The following is a 27,524-nucleotide window of genomic DNA, read 5'->3' on the forward strand; positions in this document are numbered from 1 at the left end:
TTTCCAAGATTTCGAATTGTCTCGATCGGAGTTCCAACGAAAACGTTATGCATGAATTACGAACTAATTTCGATTTTAGCTCCTGATAATTTTCCTACTATAAAAAAAATATCAAAAACTCATAAATTGCTCTATAAAACCCAGAGATTATAAAATATTGAGAGTAATTAGGCATTTAATTAAAAATATAAGCTCTAGTGTTTGAATTAAAACACCTAATTATGTAGTTTAAATGCGTAATAAACCATAAGTTGCATAAGGTATCAGGGCAGAGGGGTACTACTTGTATGGGAGGGTAATCACCCCAATCCTTGGGAAACTCTTGTTAATAAAATACGCTATATGTGTGTGAGTATGGACAGAGAATGGTTTCATAATTGTGGGTTAATTTGTAAATGATGATTATATTTTAAACCACAAACCTCATGATAGCCACACACTGGTATTAATCTATTCCGTCTTACTGAGATATGCCTCACCTGATATGAATTTCATCTTTTTCAGGACCTCCGCGTGATCGAGCTCAGTGAGCATGGTGTTGGCATGCTTTTTTGAGAGAGAGAGAGAGAGAGAGAGAGAGAGAGAGAGAGAGAGTATAAACATTGGTTATATTTTTGGGGTTGTATTATATTTATGTTTTCCGAGTCTCATATTTGTGAATACTAGATGTTGGAGAATACCCTTTTGAGATTATATTTATGTAGAAACTCTGGTATATTATTGAGCAGTTGTTATTATTTCCACTGTGTGATTGAGATTATGGTATCAAATATAAATAAATGGAACACGTGGCACCTAGATCTCATTTGGTGGGTTCAGGCATCACTGCGTGCGTGCGCGTGTGTGTGTGTCTGCAAATGACTCTGCGTGCGTGTGTGCGTGTGCGTGTGTGTGTGAATTCACTAACATGTCATTTTTTGTATGCATACATATTGATTGTGAGTGATAATCTGTCATCTAAAATCAACTTAGAGTATGATTGTATTTAATATTCATAAAAATGTGTACAAATATTTATACATAGAAGAGCATGCATTCATATGGTCGATCAATTAGCCAATAAAATATGCAATTTTATTGAAATTTTTTTAATGATTTTTTGTGATGTTTCATGGTTTATAGTATGTACGAGGTCCAAACCGAGTGGGGTCAATTCCGACTGATCAAACTTCTAGCTATTTAAAATTGTATCATTTTTTGTTTAGGTATGTCCAATCATTTTGCTATCCAATCATTTATACTTATAGTACGTACATATATATATATTTATTTATTTATTTAAAAAGTGTACACTAATTTTTTGTATAATTATTACTTTGTAGGGTTTGCAGGCTGTCACAACATTAGGATGATGCCAACCACTATAGTCAGATGCAACTTTTTCCTTTTTCAATATTTTTTGTTATTTGAACATAATGGAGTTTTTTATTTGAATTTTTATTTGTATTTGAATTTTAAACAATTTATGAATTTTGAATAATTTTCAGTTGAATTTTGAAGAATTTATGATTTTTTTAGTAACTCTGGTTCAATATTATGTATGCTAAAAATGTAATTGCAGCTTTTTATAGGAACTAATGAATGATTTAAAAAAATATTTATTTTAAAGTATTAGTAACGGTTTGAAAACTGTCACTAATAAGACCACTACAAAGTACTAGTGACTGTTCGCAGAATTGTCACTAATAGTGCCACTACAAAGTATTAGTGACAGTTTTCAAACCGTCACTTATAGTACCCACCACTAAGTATTAGTGACGGTTCGAAAGTCGTCACTAATAATTGGTCTTTCGTGACGATTTTCAGGAGAAAAAATGTAAAATTTATAGTGACGGTCTTAGACTTTTAGTGACGGAAAAAAACCATCACTAATACTTCATTATTAGTGTCGGTTTTAAAATTCGTCACTAATAAGTAGTTATCACCGCCGTTTTAGTTATGAATTGACAATCGTCACTAATAATGATTAAGCCGCTGTAGACACCCTATTTTTACCCTAACCAAATAGAATAAGAGGTCTATTCTTATTTTCATTATTATTACCTTATTTTATTATTATTTTATTATCACTATTATTTTTAGTATTTATTATTATTATTATTATTATTATTATTATTATTATTATTTTATTATTGTCATTTAGTATTTTTTACTATTACTATTAGTATTATTATTATTAGTATTATTAGTCTTATTATTATTATTTTATTGATAGTATCTTTATTATTTTTACTTTTACTACAATTATTTATTATTATTATTATTATTATTATTATTATTACTACTACCTTATTAATTTTATTATTATTATTATAATAATTATTATTACTATTACTATTTTCATTATTACCATAATAGTAAAAGTAGAAAAAGAAAAGAAAAAGAAAAATAAAATAAAAAAGGAAGTTTTTTTTTAGGGTTTTACAGAATTTTTTTATATAATGGGGGCGCACGGAGCTAAAGGAGGAATGGAAAAAAAAATCTTTCTTTGCTCTTCTCTTTCACGCACACAGCCGCCACAAGCCCCTCTCTTCCAGTCTTGCTCATTCTCACTGTTTTCCCAGCCTCCCTCTCTCGCTGAACTCTCTCCATCCCGAGCCCCCTCTTTCCATTCTCCTCCTCTTCCTTGTTCAGTCCCTTCCTCTCCCTGACAGCCACCGTGAGCCCACTCTTTCGTTCGCCCACAGCACCACACCATACCAGCAACCCCATAGCCCCTCCATATCATTCTCCAGAGCCACGAACAGGCTTTGCTGCAACCCTTCGCGAAGACCCTTTGCAACTTTCCTGCTGCCGCCGTCCATCCATCCTCTAGGTCCTCTGCAACACCGGCGGCCTCCCCTGCTGCACCGTCTTCCCAAGCTCCTCAACAGCAACCCTCTGAACACTGAGCCCCTCGCGGCGAGTTCCCCTGCCATACGCTGCACAGCCAAGAAAGCCGCACCACCTCCTCCCTTCTCCAAACTTGTCCAGCCACGACTGACAGCCCGACCTGGCGTGGCTGTCTCCGTTCATCTCCATCCTCTGCTCCGGCCATCTTCCGCCAGCCACAGCAACTCTCAGACCAGACCCGAACACCCTCCGACGCCGCCGTTCGCAGCCACCTACGATCTCCACTTCTCGTCGCGGTCGCCGGAGTTCATACCCGAGTCCACGACCACTCCAGTCACCCCTCTGTAAATCCCCTGCCTTCCAGCCAGCATCTCACAGAAAATACACACACACACACAGTGAACTCAGCACACACAACACTCACACATATACATATTTATTTTATTGATAGTGTTATATATGTTTATATTGATTATATCATTGTTGTTATTCGTATATTATTAATAGTGTTGATGTTATTGTTGACATGTTATTATTAGTAATATTATTACATGGTTTGTATATTATTATTTCGTAACATTATTATATTGTCCTATATTACTATTAGTAATATTCTTATTATTATTGGCATGTTATTATTAATATTATTATTATTTGTTCGTAGATTATTATTAGTTATATTATTATTAATTTATTAATCTTACTATTATATGAATTGTGTTAGTATTAATATTATATTATTTGTACATATTAGATATTTGATATTTAATATTTTGTTGGTTTGGGTTTTGATACTTGATCTTCATGTTTAGGTTCTTGGTTGTTGTTGTTGTATATTATCCTATGGTATGTTATTTATGTATTGTGTATTTAGGGTTTAAATTATTACATTTTGTATTTAGGGTTTTAATGGTATATTTAGGGTTTTATTCATTATATGTTTTATATTTGGTTCGATTGGTCTCTCATATTGTCATGATATATTAATGGTAAGGTTTTAAATTATTTCCATAATTATTGTCGCGTGTTTTATTTGTTAATTTTAGGGTTTAAATTGCTTCCCATAATATTACTTGTGTAATAGTTTCCATTATTGTATATATTGCATGTGTATTATAGGGTTTAATTTGTTTTCACATGTTATTGTACATTAATTGTAAGGCTCTAATTATTTCCAAGCTATTATTATTATTATTATTATTATTATTATTATTATTATTATTATACATATTGCCTATTATATTTAGGGTTTTGATTGGTTTCCATTTTATTAATATTTTTAGGGTTTAATTGCCTCTATATAGATAGTTTATTAATTTTAGGGTTATGAGTGTTTCCATATTGTTATCACATTTCAACTTTAGGGTTTCATATGTTTCCAAATTATCAGTACATATTTTTTAGGATTTTTGATTTATTTCCATATTATTGCATGTTTGCTTATTTTCATATTATTGTATATTATTGCAGGTTTGATTGATATTGTATATTTATTTTAGGGTTTGTCTAATTCCATAATTTCGTCTTATTTGTTTCCATATTTATTTATATTACTTTTTACTTTTAGGGTTTGATTTGTTGTCATGTTCTTAAAATGTTTCCTTTATTGTTAACATTAGGGTTTTATTAGTGTTATGTTAAATTTTTGATTATTTATAGTTAGGGTTTTTGCATGTATTTGTTAAGATATATTATTATCATATTGTATAGTTAGTAAAATTATGATATATATGTATTATTAGTCTAGTAGTATTATTATGGTACAGTATTAATATTTACGTGTTATGATATATATATATATATATATATATATATATTAACGAGGTATTATAATATCGTATTGGTATTTATGTGTTATTAATATTATGAGATATATATGTGTTATTATTATAGTTGTATTATTATTACAGGCAATGTATTATCATTATAATATATTAGGGCTATTATTTTCACATATTTATGGAATTTTCAACTATATCTTATGTTTATATTTTGTATTGAGATATCCATTATTTCTAATATTTTGGTTTTATTTTAGTAAGTATTTTTGTGTGGGTATATCCCTATGATTTTACTGCTGGGGTGTTATCCTTCGGGCTTTACATACCTTAAGCTCTGAGGGAATATATATATATATATATGTATATATTACATTTATTTATTTATTTATTTATTTATTTATTTTTTATGTGTATAAACTCATAAAAGGAGTAACTTAAAGACTTTTTAAATTAATTTAGGGATAATTTTAAATTAATTAGGTACTGTTCGTAAGAACGGGCACGTAGGGGGTGCTCATACCTTTCCCTCACGTAACTGAACTCCCGATGTTAGTTCTGGTAACGTAGGCCTATTCTACCCCTAATGGGGTAGTAATTATGTGTTCTAACTACACTAAAAGGTTAGTGGCGACTCCGACATTCCCTTATTTTTCCTCGAAAATTAAAAATGATTTTTAATGCGCCGCCCGGGGCACCCGCGCTCCTGGGACGTCGCGACAGCTTGGCAACTCCATTGGGGACCTTAGAGAGTCGAGCCAGTAATTAATTAGAAATTATCCCAAGTTGAAATTTAATAAATCTTTTAATTACTCCTTATTTTGTGAATATTGTAATTTGTAAATAACCTTGATTAATTGTAAATGTTTTATTTCCATAATTTACAAACAACCTTAATTAATTAAAATTATTTTGTTTCCTAATTTTTTGAATATTAATTGTAGATATTTTGTTTCCAATAAGTATATTAACTGTAGATATTTTGAATAAGCATATTAATTATAGATATTTTAGATACTAATCGTAAATATTTTGTTTCCATATTTTTTTTAAATAAGCATATTAACTAAAAATATTTTGTTTCCAAATTTTTTGAATCAACATATTAATTGTAGGTATTATGTTTCCATATCTTTTGAATAAATATATTAATTGTAGATATCTTGTTTCCATATTCTTAATAGCATGTGAATAAATGTAGGGATAGCGGGATTCGGTTAAAATTTGAATTCACACACTTTCACGCTCTATACCCGAGCTTTCCTTGCTATGATTAAATAGAAGTGTAATAGCGTCAGTCCCTTCGTGGCAGAACTTGATGGGACCTACGAACCACTCCGCTCAGTGCAGATTTTATCCGGACCCCTATGGGGGAGGATGGAATTCCAAGCTGGGGACCTTTTGTCAATAGGGTTAGAGCCTACTCACACATACTTGTATATAGTTATGAAGAACCCTGTATATATGTACCTACCCTGGGTCTGGACATCCTTCTCCCCATACCGTCTATTGTATATATGTTGTGAGATATCTTATATTATACCATGCATTCTGCATCCATTTTAAACTTACATACTACTTAGTCAGTATTATGAAAAAACTCAATAATGAAACTATGGCCCATTCTTTCAAAGAATGAAGAACTTGGCGCAAGCATTTTAAAATATAGGTCGGCCCAACCCTTTTCAAATAACTCGGGCCCAATTTTTTAAAAACAAACTTGGGCCCAACCTTTTCCTAAGCAAAAACTCGGCTCAGGCCTGATTTTAAAAAAGGGCCAAACCCAGATTTCAAAAGAGGGCTTCGACCCCATTGCCTAAAAATTTGGGCCAACATTTTTCAAGTAATCCAAGCCCAATTTCTTTTCAATTAAGGCTTTATGCTATCATGAAATTGCTCGAAGCCCATATTTTAAAATAGTTGAGGCCCAAGTGCACACTAAAAGTCCATAATTCCGCATTGAACAAATCCAACGGGTTGACTAGCCTAGGTCAACCCCAACCTCAGAACATAATCTAACCCTTCATAGAATCTGAGGTACATGGACCGTCAGCAAGGAAAGGACTGGTTGAGGGAAGATTTGAACTGAAAATGTCGCCCATCAATGGTCATGAAATCATTCATTAGTGGAATTTTTCCAGAATTTTGGCAAAGTAGTCATTTAAGTTACATCACATTCATGCACTTCATTTCATGCATAGCCATACAGGATAAGCTACATGCATGTTCATATCTTTGTTTGAATGTATAAGTGCACTAGTTAGATCCATACATAAACACTCCTTGCACAACATAATCATTGCATCCCATGGTCATGCATTAAATACTCACACATTCATGCATTACATAATCATGCATTTGGTTCTAAAAAGAAAGTTTTGGTCCACAACTCTCTCAAGGAAAAAAGCTACTTGAATAATTGAAAGCAATATTGAGACTGCTACGCACCCGTACAATACTCGGATAAAGGCAAGAGAAATGAGCGAGCAACTAAAAAATAGGGTCTTGGGCATAGAATATTTTTGAGTAAGTTCTCAATCACTCACTCTTTCCAATCTCATTTCTTAGAGATAGTTACAGTGTTCGTAAGGAAAACGCAAGTAAATTTTGATTATGTTAGTTTTTTTTTTATTTAAAATTTATGCCTGAGTTTATTTTATAAGTAAATTTCAATTATGTTAATTAGTTCTACAAAATTTTCATGAGTTTATTTTATATTTAATTATACTAGTTTCATCTTTAATATACTTGCATCTATTTTTGGGTTAAGAAATGTTCTAATCCCCTCGGGTAAATTTTCAGCATTTCTTTCTATTTAAAAATAAAATTATATTTATTTTTAACACAAAAATTGTGTTGCATGAGTTTATTTTTACGTTGCATTTTTTTTTGAAAATATGAGTAAAGATGAGATTTTTACGATATTATTTTAAAGTACATAAATTATAATAAGATGATTTTAAAACCCATTATAACAACGAAAGTTCAAAATTACAGATGCTCGGTGCCGCAGCTTAAAGTTTATACGGATCAGAGTGTACCCACACTGTTTATAGAGTGATTATTTAATGGATTTCTCCTGAGTGTACATCTGGTTCCAGACCAGGACTTAATAAAGAAAATCTCACTTAAAGTTTACGTACGTTAATTTAGTTTAGTCAGCCAGCCAGCTAAGTTCAATCTTCGGACTGCACAACCCAGTCATGGGGGTAAACATGATTTACAGCAAACAGGCCTAAGGGTGGTTTTTATAATATATGTTTATACATATTTAATTACGTGTACAAAGTTACTGATGATTTGAAGGAAAAGTGTAAGTTTACGTGAAAAGGATCATTTTAGTGCTTAAATGACGATCTAAGGAAAACATATAAGGAAAAGTATATGTATGTTTATCATTAAATATTTTTACAGTTTTAAAGTTAAAAGTTTAATTTAACAGTTATAGTATATAATTATAAAATTTTACTGTTGTAATTAATGACAAAAGTTTTATGCAGAAATTTTTAAATTTATATTTATTCTAAAAGAAATTTTGAAGTTATAGTATTAAATATTGTTTTACGAAATTTTTTAAAAAACTCATTTTGGCCACACACTAATAATAATCTTATTTACTTACTGAGCGTCGTCTCACTCCAATTATATTTTTATTTTAGATAACTCTGAAGGGCATGTCGGAAATCAGGCTTAGCAAGCATGCGGGTGGGGATTAGAAAAATAAAGATTTATTAGAAATATTAGTATGATGCCAGATATTTATGCTTATGTAATTTTATTCTTTTAAAATAAGTGATTGTAATATGGATAATTAGTGCTTTAATATTAATAATAATTGAGTTTATTTGCTTCCGCTGTAAATTAGTAGTAAAAAGTTAATATCCCAAGCCCCTCGGGGTCGGGGTGTTACACACAGAGAAATGGTCTTAATAAGGTGGAACCAATTTCCATGTCCTATTCAACATTGTTCCCCCAATTGCTAGAAAGAAGACTCATTTCAACGATCCCTGGAGGAGCCGTATGACACCCCCTACCACAATGGTGTGACCCGGATGCTAAGTGCGCGTATCACTCTAATTCTCCGGGTCATACCGTTGACCACTATTGGACATTTAAACATCAGGTACAGTCGTTAAAGGATGTTGGTTGGTTGGTCTTCGATGATAAGCAGCCAGGAATCCAGAGTGATGCCCTACCCAATCACGGGGGAAGAAATGGTTAATATGTTGTACGAAGGTCTGGGAGCCAAGGTCAGGCAAAAGAATATGTCAAGTTATGGATCCTAGAGTTCTCATAAGGAGCCTAAAAGGAGCAAAAGTATACAGGGGGCAAGTTTTTGATTATCTAGTTTGTTTCATGTGATGATGTCATTTTAATTCCCTATCTTTTGGCAGTCTATCGACACTATTGTCTCGGAAAATTTCCCTTTCATCAATAAATTGAATTATGCATTTTCTCATATCACTTGTGTCATGAGTTCAGTTGACCAAAAATTTGTTTGTTGATGTTTCGTGTAAAGATAAGGAAAATACCAGTATTCATAACCAGAAAGTGATGTTAATTTTGAAAGCCAAACACGAGAGGTGGAATTAGAAGAAGATAAAACAATTTTCCTCACCCTATGAACTTGGATGTTGTGAAGAAAAAAAGAATCTCAAAGGAATTCAGTAAAATATATGTGTTGTGCCAAGAATTTCAAGTCAATTCGCTATTCATGCTTTGATCAAATGAAAGATGGCCATCTTTGGCCGACCAGTTATCCCCAAAAGAACCAAATATTGATTTACTAATTGTTAACCAAGTTGAGCCTGAATGTTAAATTAATTTTTTCTTAAAAGCCAGTTCACCAAAAATTTAACCTGGGTTGGATCTCCTAGCATTTGGCAAGTCATATGAGACAATAATGGGCTATCGAAATGATGACAGACCATTTTTCTGCTATCCAAAATAAATTCAAAGAAGAAATCTCTTGCAAGTCCCTTTGAGCCTGAAAAATTCATTTATTGATTAACCCGTCAAAGGACCACACCTTACACTGGGGCAGTTTAAAAGAAATCAGTCCCAAAGGATGTCCAAATAAAATGCTAAAAAATTCCTTTATAAAAGGAAGGGCAAAAGTGCAGTAAAAGAAGAATATGCAGGAAAGAGAAAAAAGAAGAAAAAAGGAAAGAAAGAAATAAGGGACATATTACATATGTGATCTTTGACCAAATTACCCTTGATAAAATTGACAATTTTGAGCCTTATTTAACATTTTTTTCTTCTTTAACCTATGACCCCCCAGCCTACATTACAGTCCAAATGAAGTCCTGACCAGATTGGTATACATTGTTATCTCTAATGATTTGTCAGACTCAATGACGTGATATTGAAAGGGTACGTAGGCAACTTATCCAAATGACAAGTTCGGTCAATATCTTGCAAGTGCCTCAATTCAAACTGGGGGCATAAAGCATCATTATGGGATGGGATTTTCGAGCCTTAGTTTCCCTTTTATTCTGAAAACCTGTATCCCTTAGCATACGTTTCGTCCTGAGTCTTAAAAACCATCTTGAGATCAAAACATGGGTTGAACTTGACTAAACTAAAGGCAACATTTAAATATGAGACATTTCTAATGGTTTCACAGCATAATGAAACAAAAGAAGAGAGGTGGCCATCGATAAAGTTGGGACAGTCGAAAAAAAGATCAACCATTTAGTTTGGTAAATTAACATCAATGTCATATAACTTTTGAATACTAGTATTAATTTTACTTGTAATAGCATTGGAACATGGTAAAACATCTATTTTTGAGTGGGTGACGTTTTGGTTTCACAAGTTGATGTCATAACTGCATAATCATTCCTCATTGCCAAAAAAAACCTTCTTACTCTTCTAAGCTTGAAAAGAGGATGAGTTGCGGAACCACTAGTGTGCTTCTTATAGAGGAGGTCTCTGTTGAGAAAATATGATGCATGTAGAATCAGTCAATTTAACTGGGGCAAATGTCATGTCAGGCTTTAGAAGAATCTAACAACTAGGTCAAGATCAGGGACAGATAAATTCAATTAGGGCAGATTCTGTGATGGAGTTTCATTTGAGCAAAGTTTACCACCTCCATTAATAAAATTGGGCTAAGATCAGTTATAAATCCATTCAGCTGGGGCAGGTTTCAAGGGAACCAGGTCAGAGGCAACATAGCCAAGATTAGAGATTGATCGGTTGATTACAATCACATTGGAAAAAGAAAGTTCATGCATCGTCATGCATTTCATGCATTACACAGAAAAGTGCATACATATTATATCATGCAACATGCCTACATATCCCCATGTTCTAGTGTCATATCAAACACCTTGCATGCATGCATCCCCACATAGCATCATTCATTCACACTTGTCTTATCATCCTTGTCTAAGCAATTCATGTTTCATCTAAAAAATAAAAAAATGAAAAAAATAAAAAAATAAAAAAAGAGAAAAGAGAAGAAGAAGAAGGGGTTGGGACAATTGGCCCAGGTACCAATCGATCCATCTATCCTGAGATTGGGGCAACTAGCCCAGGTCTTAGTCAAGTCTTCTGCTTCAAAACTAGGGCAATCGACCACCCTAGTCCAAATTTTAACATTCATTTTGAAGCTGGGGCATCTGCCATTAAGACCAAATTAGGTCGCATGGCTCTTGGGATCCTATACCCGATCATTTATCGACAATTCATTTGGCTCTCGGAATCTATACCCGAGCATTCATCATCAATTCAAAAGTTCATCTAGTTCTCGGGATCTTATACCCGAGCATTCATCATCAATTCAAAATTTCATCTGGATCTCAGGATCATATACCCAAGCATTCATCATCAATTCAAAATTTCATCTGGTTCTCGGGATCTTATACCCGAGCATTCATCATCAATTCAAAATTTTATCAGGCTCTTGGGATCCTATACCCGAGCATTCATCTTCAGTTAGACAATTCATCAGGTTCTCGAGATCGTACACTTGATTAGTCATTAGAATCTCAGCATCCCACACTTGAGTAGTGACTTCCTAAGTCATTGGGATCATACACTAGGCACGAATCTTCCTCAAAATTCCTTGCTAGCCGGGATTCTACACCCAAGCCATCACTAACCATTGGTCCAGAATTCCCATCGAATAGTCATCAGATTCTCAGAATCCTACATTTAAGAAGTCCTCGAGATGCTACACTCGAGAAGACCTCGAGATCCTACACTCGAGCAATTAGCAAACTCTCGGAATCCTACATCTGAGAAGTCCTTGAGGTCCTACACTCGAACGATCAACAAACTCTCAGAATCCTACATATGAGAAGTCCTCGAGATCCTACACTCGAACAATAAGCAAACTCTCACAATCCTACATCTGAGAAGTCTTCGAGATCCTACACTCGAGCAATCAACAGACTCTCAGAATCCTACATCTGAGAAGTCTTCGAGGACCTACACTCAAGCAATTAGCAAACTCTTAGAATCCTACATTTGAGAATTCCTTAAGATCCTACACTCGAACAATCAATAGACTCTTAGAATTCTACATCTAAGAAGTCCTCGAGATCCTACACTCGAACAATTAGCAAACTCTCAAAATCCTACATCTGAGTAGTCCTTGAGATCCCACACTCGAGCAATCAATAGACTTTTAGAATCCTACATCTAAGAAATCCTTGAGATCCCACACCCGGTTCGAGTCACCCTCTGTGCACTATAGCTCGGGTTCCTACACCTGGTGCGAGTCCCCCTTCGTAAACTATAGCTCGGGTTCCTACATCGGGTGCGAGTCCCCCTCCGTGAATTACAGCTCGGGTTCCTACACCCGGTGCGAGTCACCCTCTGTGAACTATAGCTCGGGTTCCTACACCCGGTGCGAGTCACCCTCCATGAACTATAGCTCGGATTCCTACACCCAATGCGAGTCACCCTTCGTGAACTATAACTTGGGTTCCTACACCTGGTGCAAGTCACCCTCCACAAACCATAGATCGGGATCATACACCTGATTGATCATCTCTAGTGAAGTAACCCTACACCTAAATAATCGGGATCTTACACCTGATTGATTATTCTCCAATGTAGTAACCATTTTTCAAAGACTCGGGATTCTACACCTGAATACTCAGAATCTTACACTTGAGTGATCATCCCTAGTTAGCAGAAATAAACAACTCTTGATTAACCTGAAAAGTCATTGGGAGTTGAATGGCTTGGCAAAAATAGATGTCTTTTATCTTTACAGGCTTATTGCTACAAAAAACGTAGGAGAGTTCCTACCGTTACATTGAAACAACCAAGCCTACACAGAGGGGCAGCTGTAGATATCCTATTTTTGCCATAACCAGATAGAACAAGAGGTCTATTCTTATTTTCATTATTATGACCTTATTTTATTACTATTTTATTATCACTATTATTTTTAGTATTTATTATTATTATTATTATTATTATTTAATTATTGTCATTTAGTATTTTTTACTATTACTATTATTATTATTATTATTATTATTATTATTATTTTATTGATAGTATCTTTATTATTTTTACTTTTACTACAATTATTTATTATTATTATTATTATTATTATTATTATTATTATTACCTTATTGATTTTATTATTATTATTATTATAATTATTATTACTATTACTATTTTCATTATTACCATAATAGTAAAAGTAGAAAAAGAAAAGAAAAAGAAAAATAAAATAAAAAAGGAAGTTTTTTTTTATAGGGTTTTTTAAAATTTTTTTATATAATGGGGGCGCATGGAGCTAAAGGAGGAACGGAAAAAAAAAAAAAAAAAAACCTTTCTTTGCTCCTCTTTCACGCACACAGCCGCGTAACACCGGTCCTCTGCAACACCAGCGGTCTCCCCTGCTGCACCATCTTTCCAGGCTCCTCAACAACAACCCTCTGAACACTGAGCCCCTTGCGACGAGTTCCCCTACCAGACGCTGCACAGCCGAGAAAGCCGCACCACCTCCTCCCTTCTCCAGACTTGCTCTAGCCACGACTGACAGCCCGACCTGGCATGGCTGTCTCCGTCCATCTCTATCCTCTGCTCCGGCCATCTGCCGCCAGCCACAGCAACTCTCAGACCAGACCCGAACACCCTCCGACGCCGCCGTTTGCAGCCTTTTGCGATCTCCACTTCTCGTCGCGGTCGCCGGAGTTCCTACCTGAGTCCACGACCACTCCAGTCACCCCTCTGTAAATCCCCTGCCTTCTAGCCAGCATCTCACAGAATACACACACACAGAGTGAACTCAGCACACACAACACTCACACATATACATATTTATTTTATTGATAGTGTTATACATGTTTATATTGATTATATCATTATTGTTATTCGTATATTATTAATAGTGTTGATGTTATTATTGACATGTTATTATTAGTAATATTATTACATCGTTTGTATATTATTATTTCATAACATTATTATATTGTCCTATATTACTATTAGTAATATTATTATTATTATTGGTATGTTATTATTAATATTATTATTATTTGTTCGTAGATTATTATTAGTTATATTATTATTAATTTATTAATCTTACTATTATATGAATTGTGTTAGTATTAATATTATATTATTTGTACATATTAGATATTTGATATTTGATATTTTGTTGGTTTGGGTTTTGATACTTGATCTTCATGTTTAGGTTCTTATTTGTTGTTGTTGTATATTATCCAGTGGTATGTTATTTATGTATTGTGTATTTAGGGTTTAGTATTTAGGGTTTTAATGGTATATTTAGGGTTTTATTCATTATATGTTTTATGTTTGGTTCGATTGGTCTCTCATATTGTCATGATATATTAATGGTAAGGTTTTAAATTATTTCCATAATTATTGTCGCGTGTTTTATTTGTTAACTTTAGGGTTTAAATTGCTTCCCATAATATTACTTGTGTAATAGTTTCCATTATTGTATATATTGCATGTGTATTATAGGGTTTAATTTGTTTCCACATTGTTATTGTACATTAATTGTAAGGCTCTAATTATTTCCAAGCTATTATTATTATTATTATTATTATTATTATATATATTGCCTATTATATTTAAGGTTTTGATTGGTTTCCATGTTATTAATATTTTTAGGATTTAATTGCCTCTATGTAGATTGTTTATTAATTTTAGGGTTATGAGTGTTTCCATATTATTATCACATTTCAACTTTAGGGTTTCATATGTTTCCAAATTATCAGTACATATTTTTTAGGATTTTTGATTTATTTCCATATTATTGCACGTTTGATTATTTTCATATTATTGTATATTATTGCGGGTTTGATTGATATTGTATATTTATTTTAGGGTTTGTCTAATTCCATAATTTCGTCTTATTTGTTTCCATGTTTTTTAACTTTTAGGGTTTGATTTGTTATCATGTTCTTAAAATGTTTCCTTTATTGTTAACATTAGGGTTTTATTAGTGTTATGTTAAAGTTTTGATTATTTATAGTTAGGGTTTTTGCATGTATTTGTTAAGATATATTATTATCATATTGTATAGTTAGTAAAATTATGATATATATATGTATTATTAGTCTAGTAGTATAATTATGGTATAGTATTAATATTTACATGTTATGATATATATATTAAAGTGGTATTATAATATCGTATTGGTATTTATGTGTTATTAATATTATGAGATATATGTGTGTTATTATTATAGTTGTATTATTATTACAGGCAATGTATTATCATTATAATATATTAGGGCTATTATTTTCACATATTTATGGAATTTTCAACTAATATCCTATGTTTATATTTTGTATTGAGATATCCATTATTTCTAATATTTTGGTATTATTTTAGTAAGTATTTTTGTGTGGGTATATCTCTATGATTTTACTGTTGGGGTATGAGCCTTCGGTCTTCACGTACCTTAAGTTCTGAGGGAATATATATGTATATATTGCATTTATTTATTTATTTATTTTTCATGTGTATTTATAAACTCATAAAAGGAGTAACTTAAAGACTTTTTAAATTAACTTAGGGATAATTTTAAATTAATTAGGTATCGTTCGTAAGAACGGACACGTAGGGGGTGCTCGTACCTTCCTCTCGGGTAACCGAACTCCCGATCCCAGTTCTAGTAATGTAGGCCTATTCTACCCCTAACAGGGTAGTAATCATGTGTTCTAACCACACTAAAAGGTTAGTAGCGACTCCAACATTCTCTTATTTTTCCCTGAAAATCAAAATTGATTTTTATTTTGCTGCCCGGGCCACCCGCGCTCCCGGGACGTCCCAACAGCCGTTACTAATAAATATCAGTGACGATTTTGGGTTATTAATGATGGCTTGAAATCGTCACTAATAACCTTATTTTTTGTAGTAGATATTATGTTAATGCGATTGTTTTATTTGTATTTTCCAGAGCAATGTGTCTTTAGGTGACTTTAGCATTTAGTCACAAGATCTAAGATGCTCCCCTAATGACATTGCATTGAATTCTTGTCAAAGGTTTCTATAATATTATTAAAATACCCTTGATTTGGATATTCAATAATTATTGCCATGCCTTTTTCCCCTCCTTTTACTTCATAACTTCCATCTTTAGTGAATTATTTTCCTTCCATCTTTAGTGAATTATTTTCTTGGCAATAATTGTTTGACTCCAATGATACTTTCTACTAGAGATAAAGTTGGAAAATCAACTCACACATTGTACATGTTAATTTTCATTTCTTCCTTTTTGAAGTACCTATTAATTTCAATTTGCAGTTCAATGTCAAGATCAAACTACATGAAGAACTAATTCTCAATAGTTTTAGAATATTTTTTTTTTCAATTCTTTTGTACTATACGTGGCTTTGTAATAGAAACAAATATAAATATTAATGATGATATTTCATGTTAAAATTTGTAAACACTATTATTAGGAATGGAAATTCAAATTTTTTCCTATCTTAAATAACACTTTTAGGAAGCTGACATTTGATGTTGCTTCATAAAAGTGCAATTTAACAGACTTGTCGATCATTTTTATTAGGCTCGTATAGAGCATATATGAGGAATAACAAAAGATGCTTTTATGTTTGAAAGTTGTTTGTACTCTCCACCACATTGCTCTTTATAAGAACCATGTGCGGCCAACGTGCATATAATTTAATATTGGTCATTTTTTTACCTTTCTTTTTTGGATGTTTGTGTTTTACTTTTGTCTCTACTATCATAATTGTATGGATGAAATTATCTTAAAAAAAAAAATTAGACACTAGTTTATCTTAATTTGGACCGTATAGTATGGAGAAAAGATTCTTAAAAAAAAGAAAAATAAAAATGGATATACAATCTAATATGCATTATCATGAAAAAAAATTTGAATAATGGATTAAATAATCATGGAATATTATATTTATATATACTTACTCCAGTATTTGAATTAGTTATTTTCTATTTAAGTTTCAAATGTTTTTTTTTTCTTAATTAACACAGACTATTAAAAGTTTTTTGGCAAATATCATTGAGTAAAATAGAAATAATTTTTTCCTATGTTTGAAAAGACCTTAGATCTAGGTTTTTATGGTTTTGAAAAAAAATATAATGTAAATTATATTAAAATTTTTCTAAATTCACTCAAATTTAAACTTAAAAACCAAAATCCATGCTGCGTTTAAGTTTTATTCGATTTATAAAATAGAATAAGATAATCTCAGTGAAATAAAAATTGCGTAGGGATATAATAATTAATTTTGTAATAATTAAAAATATTTTGTCCAAACATACGTGAAATAGAATTATAAGTGATATTCTTATGAAGAAATTTAGAATATTAATTGCATTTTATCAATTAAGCCATCATTTATCATATTTTTAATACATCATAACATAAGCTCTAACAATTGAGGGTGTACTCAATTACCACATTAAACATACGAAGCAAAGGCAACATCAATATTTTGATGTTTTTATTTAAGCTACTAGATATTGATAGTAATCAAAACATTGGAAACCAATCTTGGTTATATTGATAGTAATCAAAACATTGGAAACCAATCTTGGTTAGGGTCTTCGGTCGCTGGGTACATAATTATTTGGTGGAGACTTGGATCAGACCCTCTCACATCCATCACCAATCCGATATATAGGTTTAAAATAGTGCCATCATTTCTAAATATCCATCGTTCATGAGATGATGCAGAACTACAACTTGCAATATTGACGATAGTGAGATCTTCAGATTGATTTTCATAGTAAGAAAGGCAAAGGTCTCGATTTTGATTAGGTCTTATTGAGCGATCCGAATAAAGAGCCCATTGTTGTTCGGCCTTTTGGTCCACACATTACTCTAACCACACTGCATTTCCATTTGCTTGCATGCAAAGATCTAGAAACCCAACAATGGTACTCACAAAAGGATTTCTATCATTGGTCGCGAGCCAACCTTGATGAGAGGAATAATTATTGACCTGCACAGTGAGCCTAGCATCACTATTTCCTGACTCTGCACTTAAAACAAGTGACGATTTGGGATTTATGATGGTTCTGTTGGTCCAAATTTCCCAATGGGTAGCTTCAGTTACGGCACTATTACAATCGTATATCATGACATAACTTCCTGCACTATACCCATAAGTAGTCAAGCACTTGCCTTTAGATCGAATAGTCCCATCTTTTTTCACGGTCCACAATTGATTCTCGTCTACATTGGATTTACACGGCCACAAAATTATCGAGTTGCCATTGTCGTAAAACCCACCCTTCACGTCTGCACACAACCCATTTCGATCCGCAATGCGCACTGTGAGCTCTTCTTCTCTGCAAGTTTGATCATTATATGCATCCACAATAGGCCTTATGAGAAGGGAAGATTGAGTTGTTGGTGGTTTTTCACATGTGTACAACATGATCCCCATGGTGGCAACTAGCTCAGGCATCACATTGCTCACTGTGAAATGCATATAATCAGCTCTCTGTAAATCAACTTCTGGAAAGGACCCATCTTCGTCGAAGTGTTGAATGCTTTGAGAGAGGCGATCCCAACGGTGCACGAGGCGGACCACTGCACCATTTGGGACAACGGTCTCTTGGCGTTCGGGTCTAATGACTTGGGTTACTTGTTGCTCGATATATCGAAACCTCACTGCCTCTTAAATCATCAAAATGCTAACTAAAAGAGAACGAGCCACATCTCTTTGGTTCCCCCACCCCCCCCCCCCCCCCCCTATGGAACAACGTGGTGATGGATGAATCCAATGGTTGGGTTCCCAATCCAAGATTAAGTTGGTCAAGACTAGTCAAACCAGCAACCCTTAAGAGGTCAGCATAATTGCCACCATACGCGAGAGCATGTTGATTTGGGTCTGTGAAAAGATTGGCGAATGCAACTTCGGGAGCATCTCGAAAAAAGTAGGAATCGCCTCCTATTCGATAACCCACCACGTACATAGTTGCGACATCTATGGCCAATGTAACAATATCCTCGGCATTGTTTGAAAGTTCAACCAAGGGAAACCGTTCGTTGTCAGGTACTATGAGTAGGTTTCGAAGTACTGGGATTCCATATCTCAAATCACCTGGATTTGCCACTCCATCTCGAATGGATCTCAAGAACTTCTTGTAGTCATTTTTTGTGACAATACTGGTGGTGAATGTCACCGTGGGATAATCAGCGAGTACTACTGCGTTGAATTGGTGGTCATGAGCTCCTTCTCTTGGGGAAATTAGAGCTGAATCCGCCATGGCAAGCCATGACACCAACACCACAATCCAGGGCACCACCATTCTTCTCGAGAGAACACCCATATATCATCAATCAATGGGAAAGGCCAGTACTTCTCGCTACCGCTGATTCCCCAAGCCCACGCCCATGCGTGTTATATATAGAGGTGCAAGGGGCACGTGGATGCATGCATTGCATGAAGGTGCCACCTCCACCAGATGTGTGTACTCGATTAACACCGAACACAATAAAAAGTAAAAACTTTATGATCTGGGGAGCTGAGTCCTATTAATGGAATTTAAAAAATTGGAACGTGTTTGCAATTATTGTGTTTTGTTTATGCGGAAGCCAGCTCACCATGTCCAATTCGATTGATTTTTTTTTTTTTTTTTTTTTAATTTCTTTCTTCTTTCTTTCTAAAAGCTCATGGTTGTTATTATATGAATAACACAATAAAAAAGTTACTATATGTTTGGAAGAGGCCTTTAATTGAATTTGAATTTGTATAAATTTAGATTTTATATAATATAAATTTATATTGAAATTTGTCAAAATGTATTTAAATTTAGATTTAAGACTCAAAATTCTTGTTTCTAAATGCAACTTTAATCATTTCTTATTTCTAATCATTTTTTTATATAATTTAAGTTTGAGACTTTAAATGAAACTTAAGTATTGAAAGTTTGAAATGGTTGATTGAATTTTTAGACTTGTTGCAAAAATTAAAAAAGTATTAAAAAAAAAATGAAAGAAGTTTAAAATTTAAATTCCTCTAAAAACTAGTAAATCCTTTATCATGTAGGTTGCACATAGTACTTAGGAAAAAGAAAATATTAAGACATTTATTTGTGAAAAATATTTTCTATTTTCATTCTTTTTTATTTTCTAAAAAATTATAAGAACTTTAGCTTACTTTTTAATTTTGGAGGATTGCTATTAAAAAGGTAAAATAAAAAATAAAAAATAAAGCATTTGCTTATATATGCAGAATATTTTTTTTTATTCTTTTATTTCAAATAATTAGAAAAACGATAAGTTATTTCAAAAAATTTTAAAAATTATATAAAGTAATATTTGGGGATGATTGATTTGGAGACTTGATTTTTGATATGTGCATGTGGATTTGAGATAAACATAATGCGTAATCCATACAAATTAAAGCTTAAGAATTGAATTATATGCTCTTCTAAGATTTAAAAATTTTAAAAGTAACAAAAAAATGTTTTCTAACTATTGTTGAAGATTAAACTTGATGGTGGGACGGTGGCAGCAAAACTTGATCGGCAGCTGCTCCACCAACCCGCCCAATATTGTTGAATTTTCTGAACTGCAGGCAACCTACTCCACCTACCAACCAATTTCGTTGAAATTAATATCCACCTACCATTCATCCTTTGCTATAAATAGATGTGTGTGTGTGTGTAATGTAACATATAGTGTAGAGAGAGACATTAACGAGTGAGAAGAAGTGTTTGTGTAATTTGAATTTCTCTGTAATTTTTTTAGATTGAAATCAATTAAGTGTTTATTGTGCAAATTGAGCATAATCCTCACTAAGTTTCAATCACAACCAGTGATTGAGTGAATCCCCTCTACCCATCAGTGGTATCAAAGCTTTAGGTTTGTCGGAATTCACCAAACAGAGGCTAACAGAGGAGAAATTCAAACTTTTTCCAGATTTGAAGTTACTCTAAATCCAAAATTGAGTATAATATTGTGAAATTCGTGTCGAGACGAGTTTAGCGGTGAAAATTGTACTTCGAACGGAATTTGAGAGCCCCTACACGTGCTTCCATGCGCCGCCAGCGAATTCAACATCAACGACACCTGCCTCACGCACCAGCGAGACTATTTACCAATGACGTCACATGCCGCATGCACCTTCACCCATCTTCTCCACCCGACTGATGTGATCCGACCCAGAAATCCTGATTATTTTACTTCACATCATAAATTTTATATACCCTATTAAATACACAAAAAATGAGAAACAAAAAAAAAAAAAAAAAAGACAAAATGGGAAGGCAGTTCTCAGCCTATTTTCGGGTTTTCGGGCCAATCTCCATTGCCTACACACACAGACCCCAAAGTTTAAGTTGGTGTTTGCTTAATAAAATACAAGCAGACACAAAATCCCTTTCGAGCTCATGGGAGCTAGCCCCCCCTACTCAACTACTTTATGCAATGACCACCCGACCCTACCCTCTGCAGCTAATGGGCTGCATCCAATCCTTGCCCAAAATCCCCAAAAAAATGGTGAATTGAGATTTGAAAGCAGGGTAGATGAGGAAAATCAAGGAATTCAGATATTTATTTTTAGCTTATAAATAGAAAGATAGAAAAAGGGAACCAAGGAGAGATAAAAAGAAAAAAACTACTATAGTTTCAAAAGGGGTGAATGGAAAATTAGAGAGCGCTAAGAGTGATAGGTTTTACTTGGGAAAATTTCTGTCGAAATTTCGGCAGCATGCCATCTGTAAATCGGACATTTTCCCATAAAACCTATACCTGATAGGTTCAAACAAACAATTCATAATTTAGTTTAAGGCACACAAGAACCTATATCCACTACTAGTATGTAATTCTCATCAGCTGCATCCGTCATGTAGGAGACATTCTAAACTAAGCATGCAATCAAGTAGCAATCAACAAATGATACAAAAGATAAATTATCCATTAGAAGATATACTCATTTATCGCATAATGAGTAGTAGGAATTCAGTGCTTTTCATATTAAGGCATATGGGCATAAAAGATAAAAATCATAAGAGCATTTAATGTATATATATATATATATATATATATATATATATATATATATATTCATGAAGAGAAATGCTCCCCCTGAGTTATGCACTTATTCAATTTATGTTTTTTCATTTTCTAATTAATTAGCCAAGTGTTTAGATTTTTTGTGATTTAATCTTGGCTAAACATGATTAGGCTTAGAGGACCAAAGATTCACATGCAATACTTCTTCAGGGTCATAAGCCAATGTATGCTTCTTTACTTATCAATTTCAATATATGATAGAGGCGCAAGTTCAAATGGCTTTTCTTTCTTAATATTCATGCATAGGTTTCTTAGTTATTGCTATTTCATATATGTTGAAACCTATGACCATCAAATTAGCCATTTAACTTATTTCTAAGGATATGAAGTTCTAAAGGATATGACTTTATGTTTTGAGAGCTTATGAGACAAAAAAGAATAAATTAAATACTCTTAAGGATTAAAATTTATGTTAATTTCGAAGAGTATTCCTTTTGAGTGGACAGGATTCAGGATATTCATGTGGAATTGAATATGTCTAATTGCTTAGGAAAAGAGTGTATGAATTTATTTGAATGAAGTACTTTTTGGATATTTCTCATTTTCCACAAATGGAGGGTATCCTCTAAAGATGATCATAAATTAGAGCAAGGATACGGACCATTGGAAGGATAAATCTCTACGGGATATGATCGTAGTATGGTAGAGATTTTCTATGGAGGAGATAGTGAACCAAGATTAGAAGATTTTTATATTTTAAGCTTAAAGGAAATATTTGATTTGACTAATAATATTTGATGAGTTTAGGGTAACATGATATAAGGCAAGACGAATTTCCAAAAGCTCAATTCTGTGCAATGGACAAAGGTATGCTTAAACTTGTGATTTTCATGTTAGCATGAGTTAAACATTTTGAATTAAATACCAGACAAAGATGTCACGTCCATTTGGAAATGGATAAAGATTCTTAGTATAACAAGATAGTGTTAAGTGAGTGTGTAAACTAAGATTTTCATTTTAAGCAAAAACCACTTCCCAAACTTACAGTCATCATAACTCCCTAAACCTACACCTAGGATCTAAAGAAGCAGTAAATAATTAAGTAATATTAATTTAAATCCATTTTTTCTTAGAACCTACTAGGTTTGCTTTCATGATTATCCATTTTGTTTCCTTTTCTAAGCCTCTGGAACTTCTGAGTAAACAATTAAACCATACGTGCCACATAGTTTTTCAAAATGAGCAGGCATTGAATATACATAAAATATTATGCTTATTTATTTTGCTTTTGTTCAATGAGGCATGAAAATTTTGATGACTACAGGATTTATAAAATGAACCCTTTTTAAACGATTTACTTCTTTTAACTCCTAAGGGTTTATTTGAACAATACTTCCCATCTTTGGATTTGAAAATCATTTCATAACTATCTTCACTCTTTCTTTCTAAGTAGATGATTTTCAAGACCTTCTTAATCTTTTTCTTCTCAAGGATAACATGATATTCCTTCAATTTTTGAAACTTGTTCATTTTCAATAAAGGATTTTCCAGTTTTTCACACGAAGGCATGCTTTCATTTATCAATTCATCACATGATTCATCAAAAGAATTAACACAATAATTTTCACATGAATCATTACATGCAACAACAACAGTATTTTCAAAAGGAATACCAAATGATTCATCATACAATATATTGCAATATTTCTCACAAGAACCATCACGTGCGTCAATTACAAGATTATCACAATATTCAATAGATGATTCAGCACATGTAGCAACACAGCATTTAACACATGAATTGTCAAACGAGCTAGAGTAAGAATCATATACCTCATGTTCTATTGATGCACTATCCCTATCACTTACCACTCCCTGATCATCTGAACATGACATCTCTGGAGTGATGGTTTCCTTTTCTTGAGTCTCTCCATAACTCTTTTCTAGCTCAACCCATATCTCCCTCACATTTGTACATGCCATAATCTCAAGTGAAATATTAGAGTCTAAAGCACAATATAGCATGTCCATGGCATGTGAATTTGCATGCAACAAATTAATATCATTTTCTACTAGTATACAAATTCCTTTGACAATCACCTTCCAGGACCTCTAGTCTATTGATTTTATAAATATGCTCATTCTATTTTTTCAGGCAGTGTAATCAACACCACAAAATAATGGAGGACTGTAAGGTGATCGTCCCTCTCCGAATGGGGATACACCAAATTGAGTCATTGCGATCTTTTTGCAAAAGCGTTTAAGTCTAGTGCAACGAGACTCTGATACCAATTGTTAGCTTTGGTGTATTCTCAATAGGGGGGTGAATTGAAATTTAAAACTTTTTCCTAGGTTTGACCTAAATAGCAGTAGTACATTCACAACCTAGGTTCTGTCTATACAGTTCCAAATGTGTAGATAAATATAACGTGCTGAAATTAAAATCATGTGCAGCATTCACTAACTATAACATACACGTGCAGGAATGTAAATTGTAGAAATATAAACAGTGCACACACAATATGTTATCGAAATTCGACCAATACTGCTTACATCCCTGCCTTGGCTACAGCAACACAAGGATTTCACTAATGCTGACTTAACGAGTGGAGTAGCACCGGTTACAACTAGGTCAATTCACATGGCTAACCTCAACTAACACGCCATAACAAGGTGGTATACCTAACTTTCTGAATCGGGTCTAAGTTAGTCCGAGACTCTTCAATAGGACTAGTCTCCCTCATCAGGCCTACGCCTTGAATACAACAGATGTAAAATTTTAAGTACAACTAAACTCTTCTTATATAAGCATATATGTACCACTACACACAATATAATCAATGCACCTTAATGATGTAAGAACTATAAGTTCAGTGCTTTATATGTGCAATCAACATTCAAGATTATGTCTATAAACAATCAAGCACAAGAGTATATCAAACAAGCTATTCTTTGAAAACTAGATAAACTAAATCTCAATGTCACATTACGGTTCCAAAGGATTTTGCAAAAATATTCAAACAAATTCAAAAATATTTTTCTCAATGTAGCAAGCACAAGAGTTGTTTGAAAACAAGCTTTGAAAATTATTTTTACACACTGTAGACACCCTATTTTTGCCATAACCAAATAGAACAAGAGATTCCCTTTTATTATTTTATTATTATTATTTTTATTATCATTAATATTTTTATTATCGTTATTATTACTTTCTTATAATTATTATAATTATTTATTATTATTATTATTATTATTATTAATTTATTATAATTATTTTGGATTATTATTACTATTATTTTTATTTTATTTTTTAACTTATTATTATTATTATTATTATTATTATTATTATTATTATTATTATTTTACATTAGTATCTTATTTTGGCTATTATTATTATTTTATTTTTAGTAATGTTATTATTATTATTATTATTATTATTATTATTATTATTATTATTTGTTTTTAATATTAGTATTATTACTTTATTATTATTAATATTAATATTATTATTATTATTATTATTATTATTATTATTATTTTACCGATAGTATCTTCATTTTTATTTTTACTATAATTATTTATTATTATTTACTATTAGTAGTAGTAGTATTATTATTATTATTATTACCTTATTGATCCTTATATTATTATGATAACTATTATTATTATTATTATTATTATTTCTATTTTTATTATTACTATAAGAGTAAAAGCAGAAAAAGAAAAGAAAAATAATAAAAAAATCAAAAAGGAAGGGTTTTTAGGTTTCTCACAAAAAAAATTTTATATATGGGAGGCGCGCAGCAGAGTCAAAGAAAAGGAAAAAAAAAAAGGAGTCTGCTGCTTCTTCTTCTTCTTCTTCCTCCGGCCAACCACCAGTCTCCACTGAAACCGAGCCCGAGCAGACATCACCAGACACCAGCAGACCCTGCTGCAGATCTCCGGCAGTCACCCCGACGAGCAGCAGAGCCACGGCCACCCTCAGCCATACCAGCACCACGCACAGCCCCAACTTCCATCTTCCCCTGCCCCAGCCTCCATCCGAAGCAGCACCACGACCAGCACTGCCGTGAGCAGTCCACCATCCAGCACCTGCTCCGGCCCAGACACTCCAGCAGCAGTTCTGTATCTCCGGCAACCATCTTCTCCATTCCCTGTAACCACCCTCACTCCAGCACAGCCGGATCACGACCTCCTCTGTTTTTGTCATCGCCGGCACGCTTGGCTGATCTCCTAGTCTCTCCAGTGATCCCTCTCCGGCCATCTACTTCCATCACGGCCACGTTTACATTGGTGAGTCTTCTGAGTTCCCTGCACGCACAGCACACACACACGTGCACGTAGAGGTTTGCTCTTTTCCTCAGGCCACTGCACATATCAAATAAAGGTTTAATATTGCTGTAAAGATTGATTTGTTTTTTTTTTTTTTTTTTCATCATACATTTAATTTGTATTATATATATATATATATATATATATATATATATATACTAACTTTAATTTATTTTTTGCAGGATTTTTTTGTTTTTCATCTTTCCTTATAATATTTATTCAGGTTTTATATATATATATATATATATATATATATGATGTTCATTTGTTTATTTATTAATTAATGAATTTATTTATTTATTTTTCTGTTTCTTTTTTTGACTCGTTTTAATATTTAAAGCATAAGATTTCATTGTATAGGTGTTTATATTAATATATTATTTGTCGTAGTATGTAGTTAATATTCGCATTTAGTCTTTTTGTTATATATATGTTAAATTTTAAATATTATGTTCACAATCTCATTTAATTGCGATGATGATTGTTTAAATTTTTTTTTGTGATAATTACTGTAAATACTAATTAGTTTTCTCTCATTTTTGTAGGTTTCCTTTTTATTTGTTGGGGCTGGTTTCAATTTTTAAATTTTGAATTGAACATATGTTAAATAGGTAACATTATGGTCGATTGAATATTATTGTTAAAGTTTTAATTTTCCTATTGTCATATATTTATTTAATAAATAGTATATTACTATTTAGGGTTGTAATTATGTTTTATTGTTATTTAAGCATGTTTAGAGTTTCGATTAGTTTCTGCGTCTAAGATTCAATTACTTCTACGTGGCTTGTATACTAACTTTAGAGGTTACATGTATATTGATATTGAGTGTTTCCATAATTTCATTATCTTGGTGTCATCTTCATAATCGTGTAAGTATCTACTAATTTTAGAATTGATTTGTCTTCATATTGTATAGCTTATATATTAATTGTAGGATCAGATTGTTTCCTTAGTTTCATTAATTATTTTCATATTGTATTAATCGCATGTTAATATTAAGGTAGATATTATATTATTTAGGTATGCCTACTATTACTAATATTATTACTGCTATAATTATTATATACATACACACATGTATATTTTTAAATGTGTGTTAATATTGTATATCCTAG

The 27,524-nt window shown here is 32.6% G+C and overlaps 1 protein-coding gene and 1 pseudogene across 1 annotated transcript in view; both read right to left on the reverse strand.

The window, feature by feature from the left end:
- The window catches only part of LOC131155284 (ricin-like), a 384,954-nt gene that overhangs the window by 8,135 nt on the left and 349,295 nt on the right, over nt 1-27,524 (reverse strand). The window lies entirely within an intron of this gene.
- LOC131156092 (ricin-like) lies at nt 17,618-26,338 on the reverse strand (annotated as a pseudogene).

This window comes from Malania oleifera, chromosome 5, assembly GCF_029873635.1.
Source record: "Malania oleifera isolate guangnan ecotype guangnan chromosome 5, ASM2987363v1, whole genome shotgun sequence".
NCBI lineage: Eukaryota > Viridiplantae > Streptophyta > Magnoliopsida > Santalales > Ximeniaceae > Malania > Malania oleifera.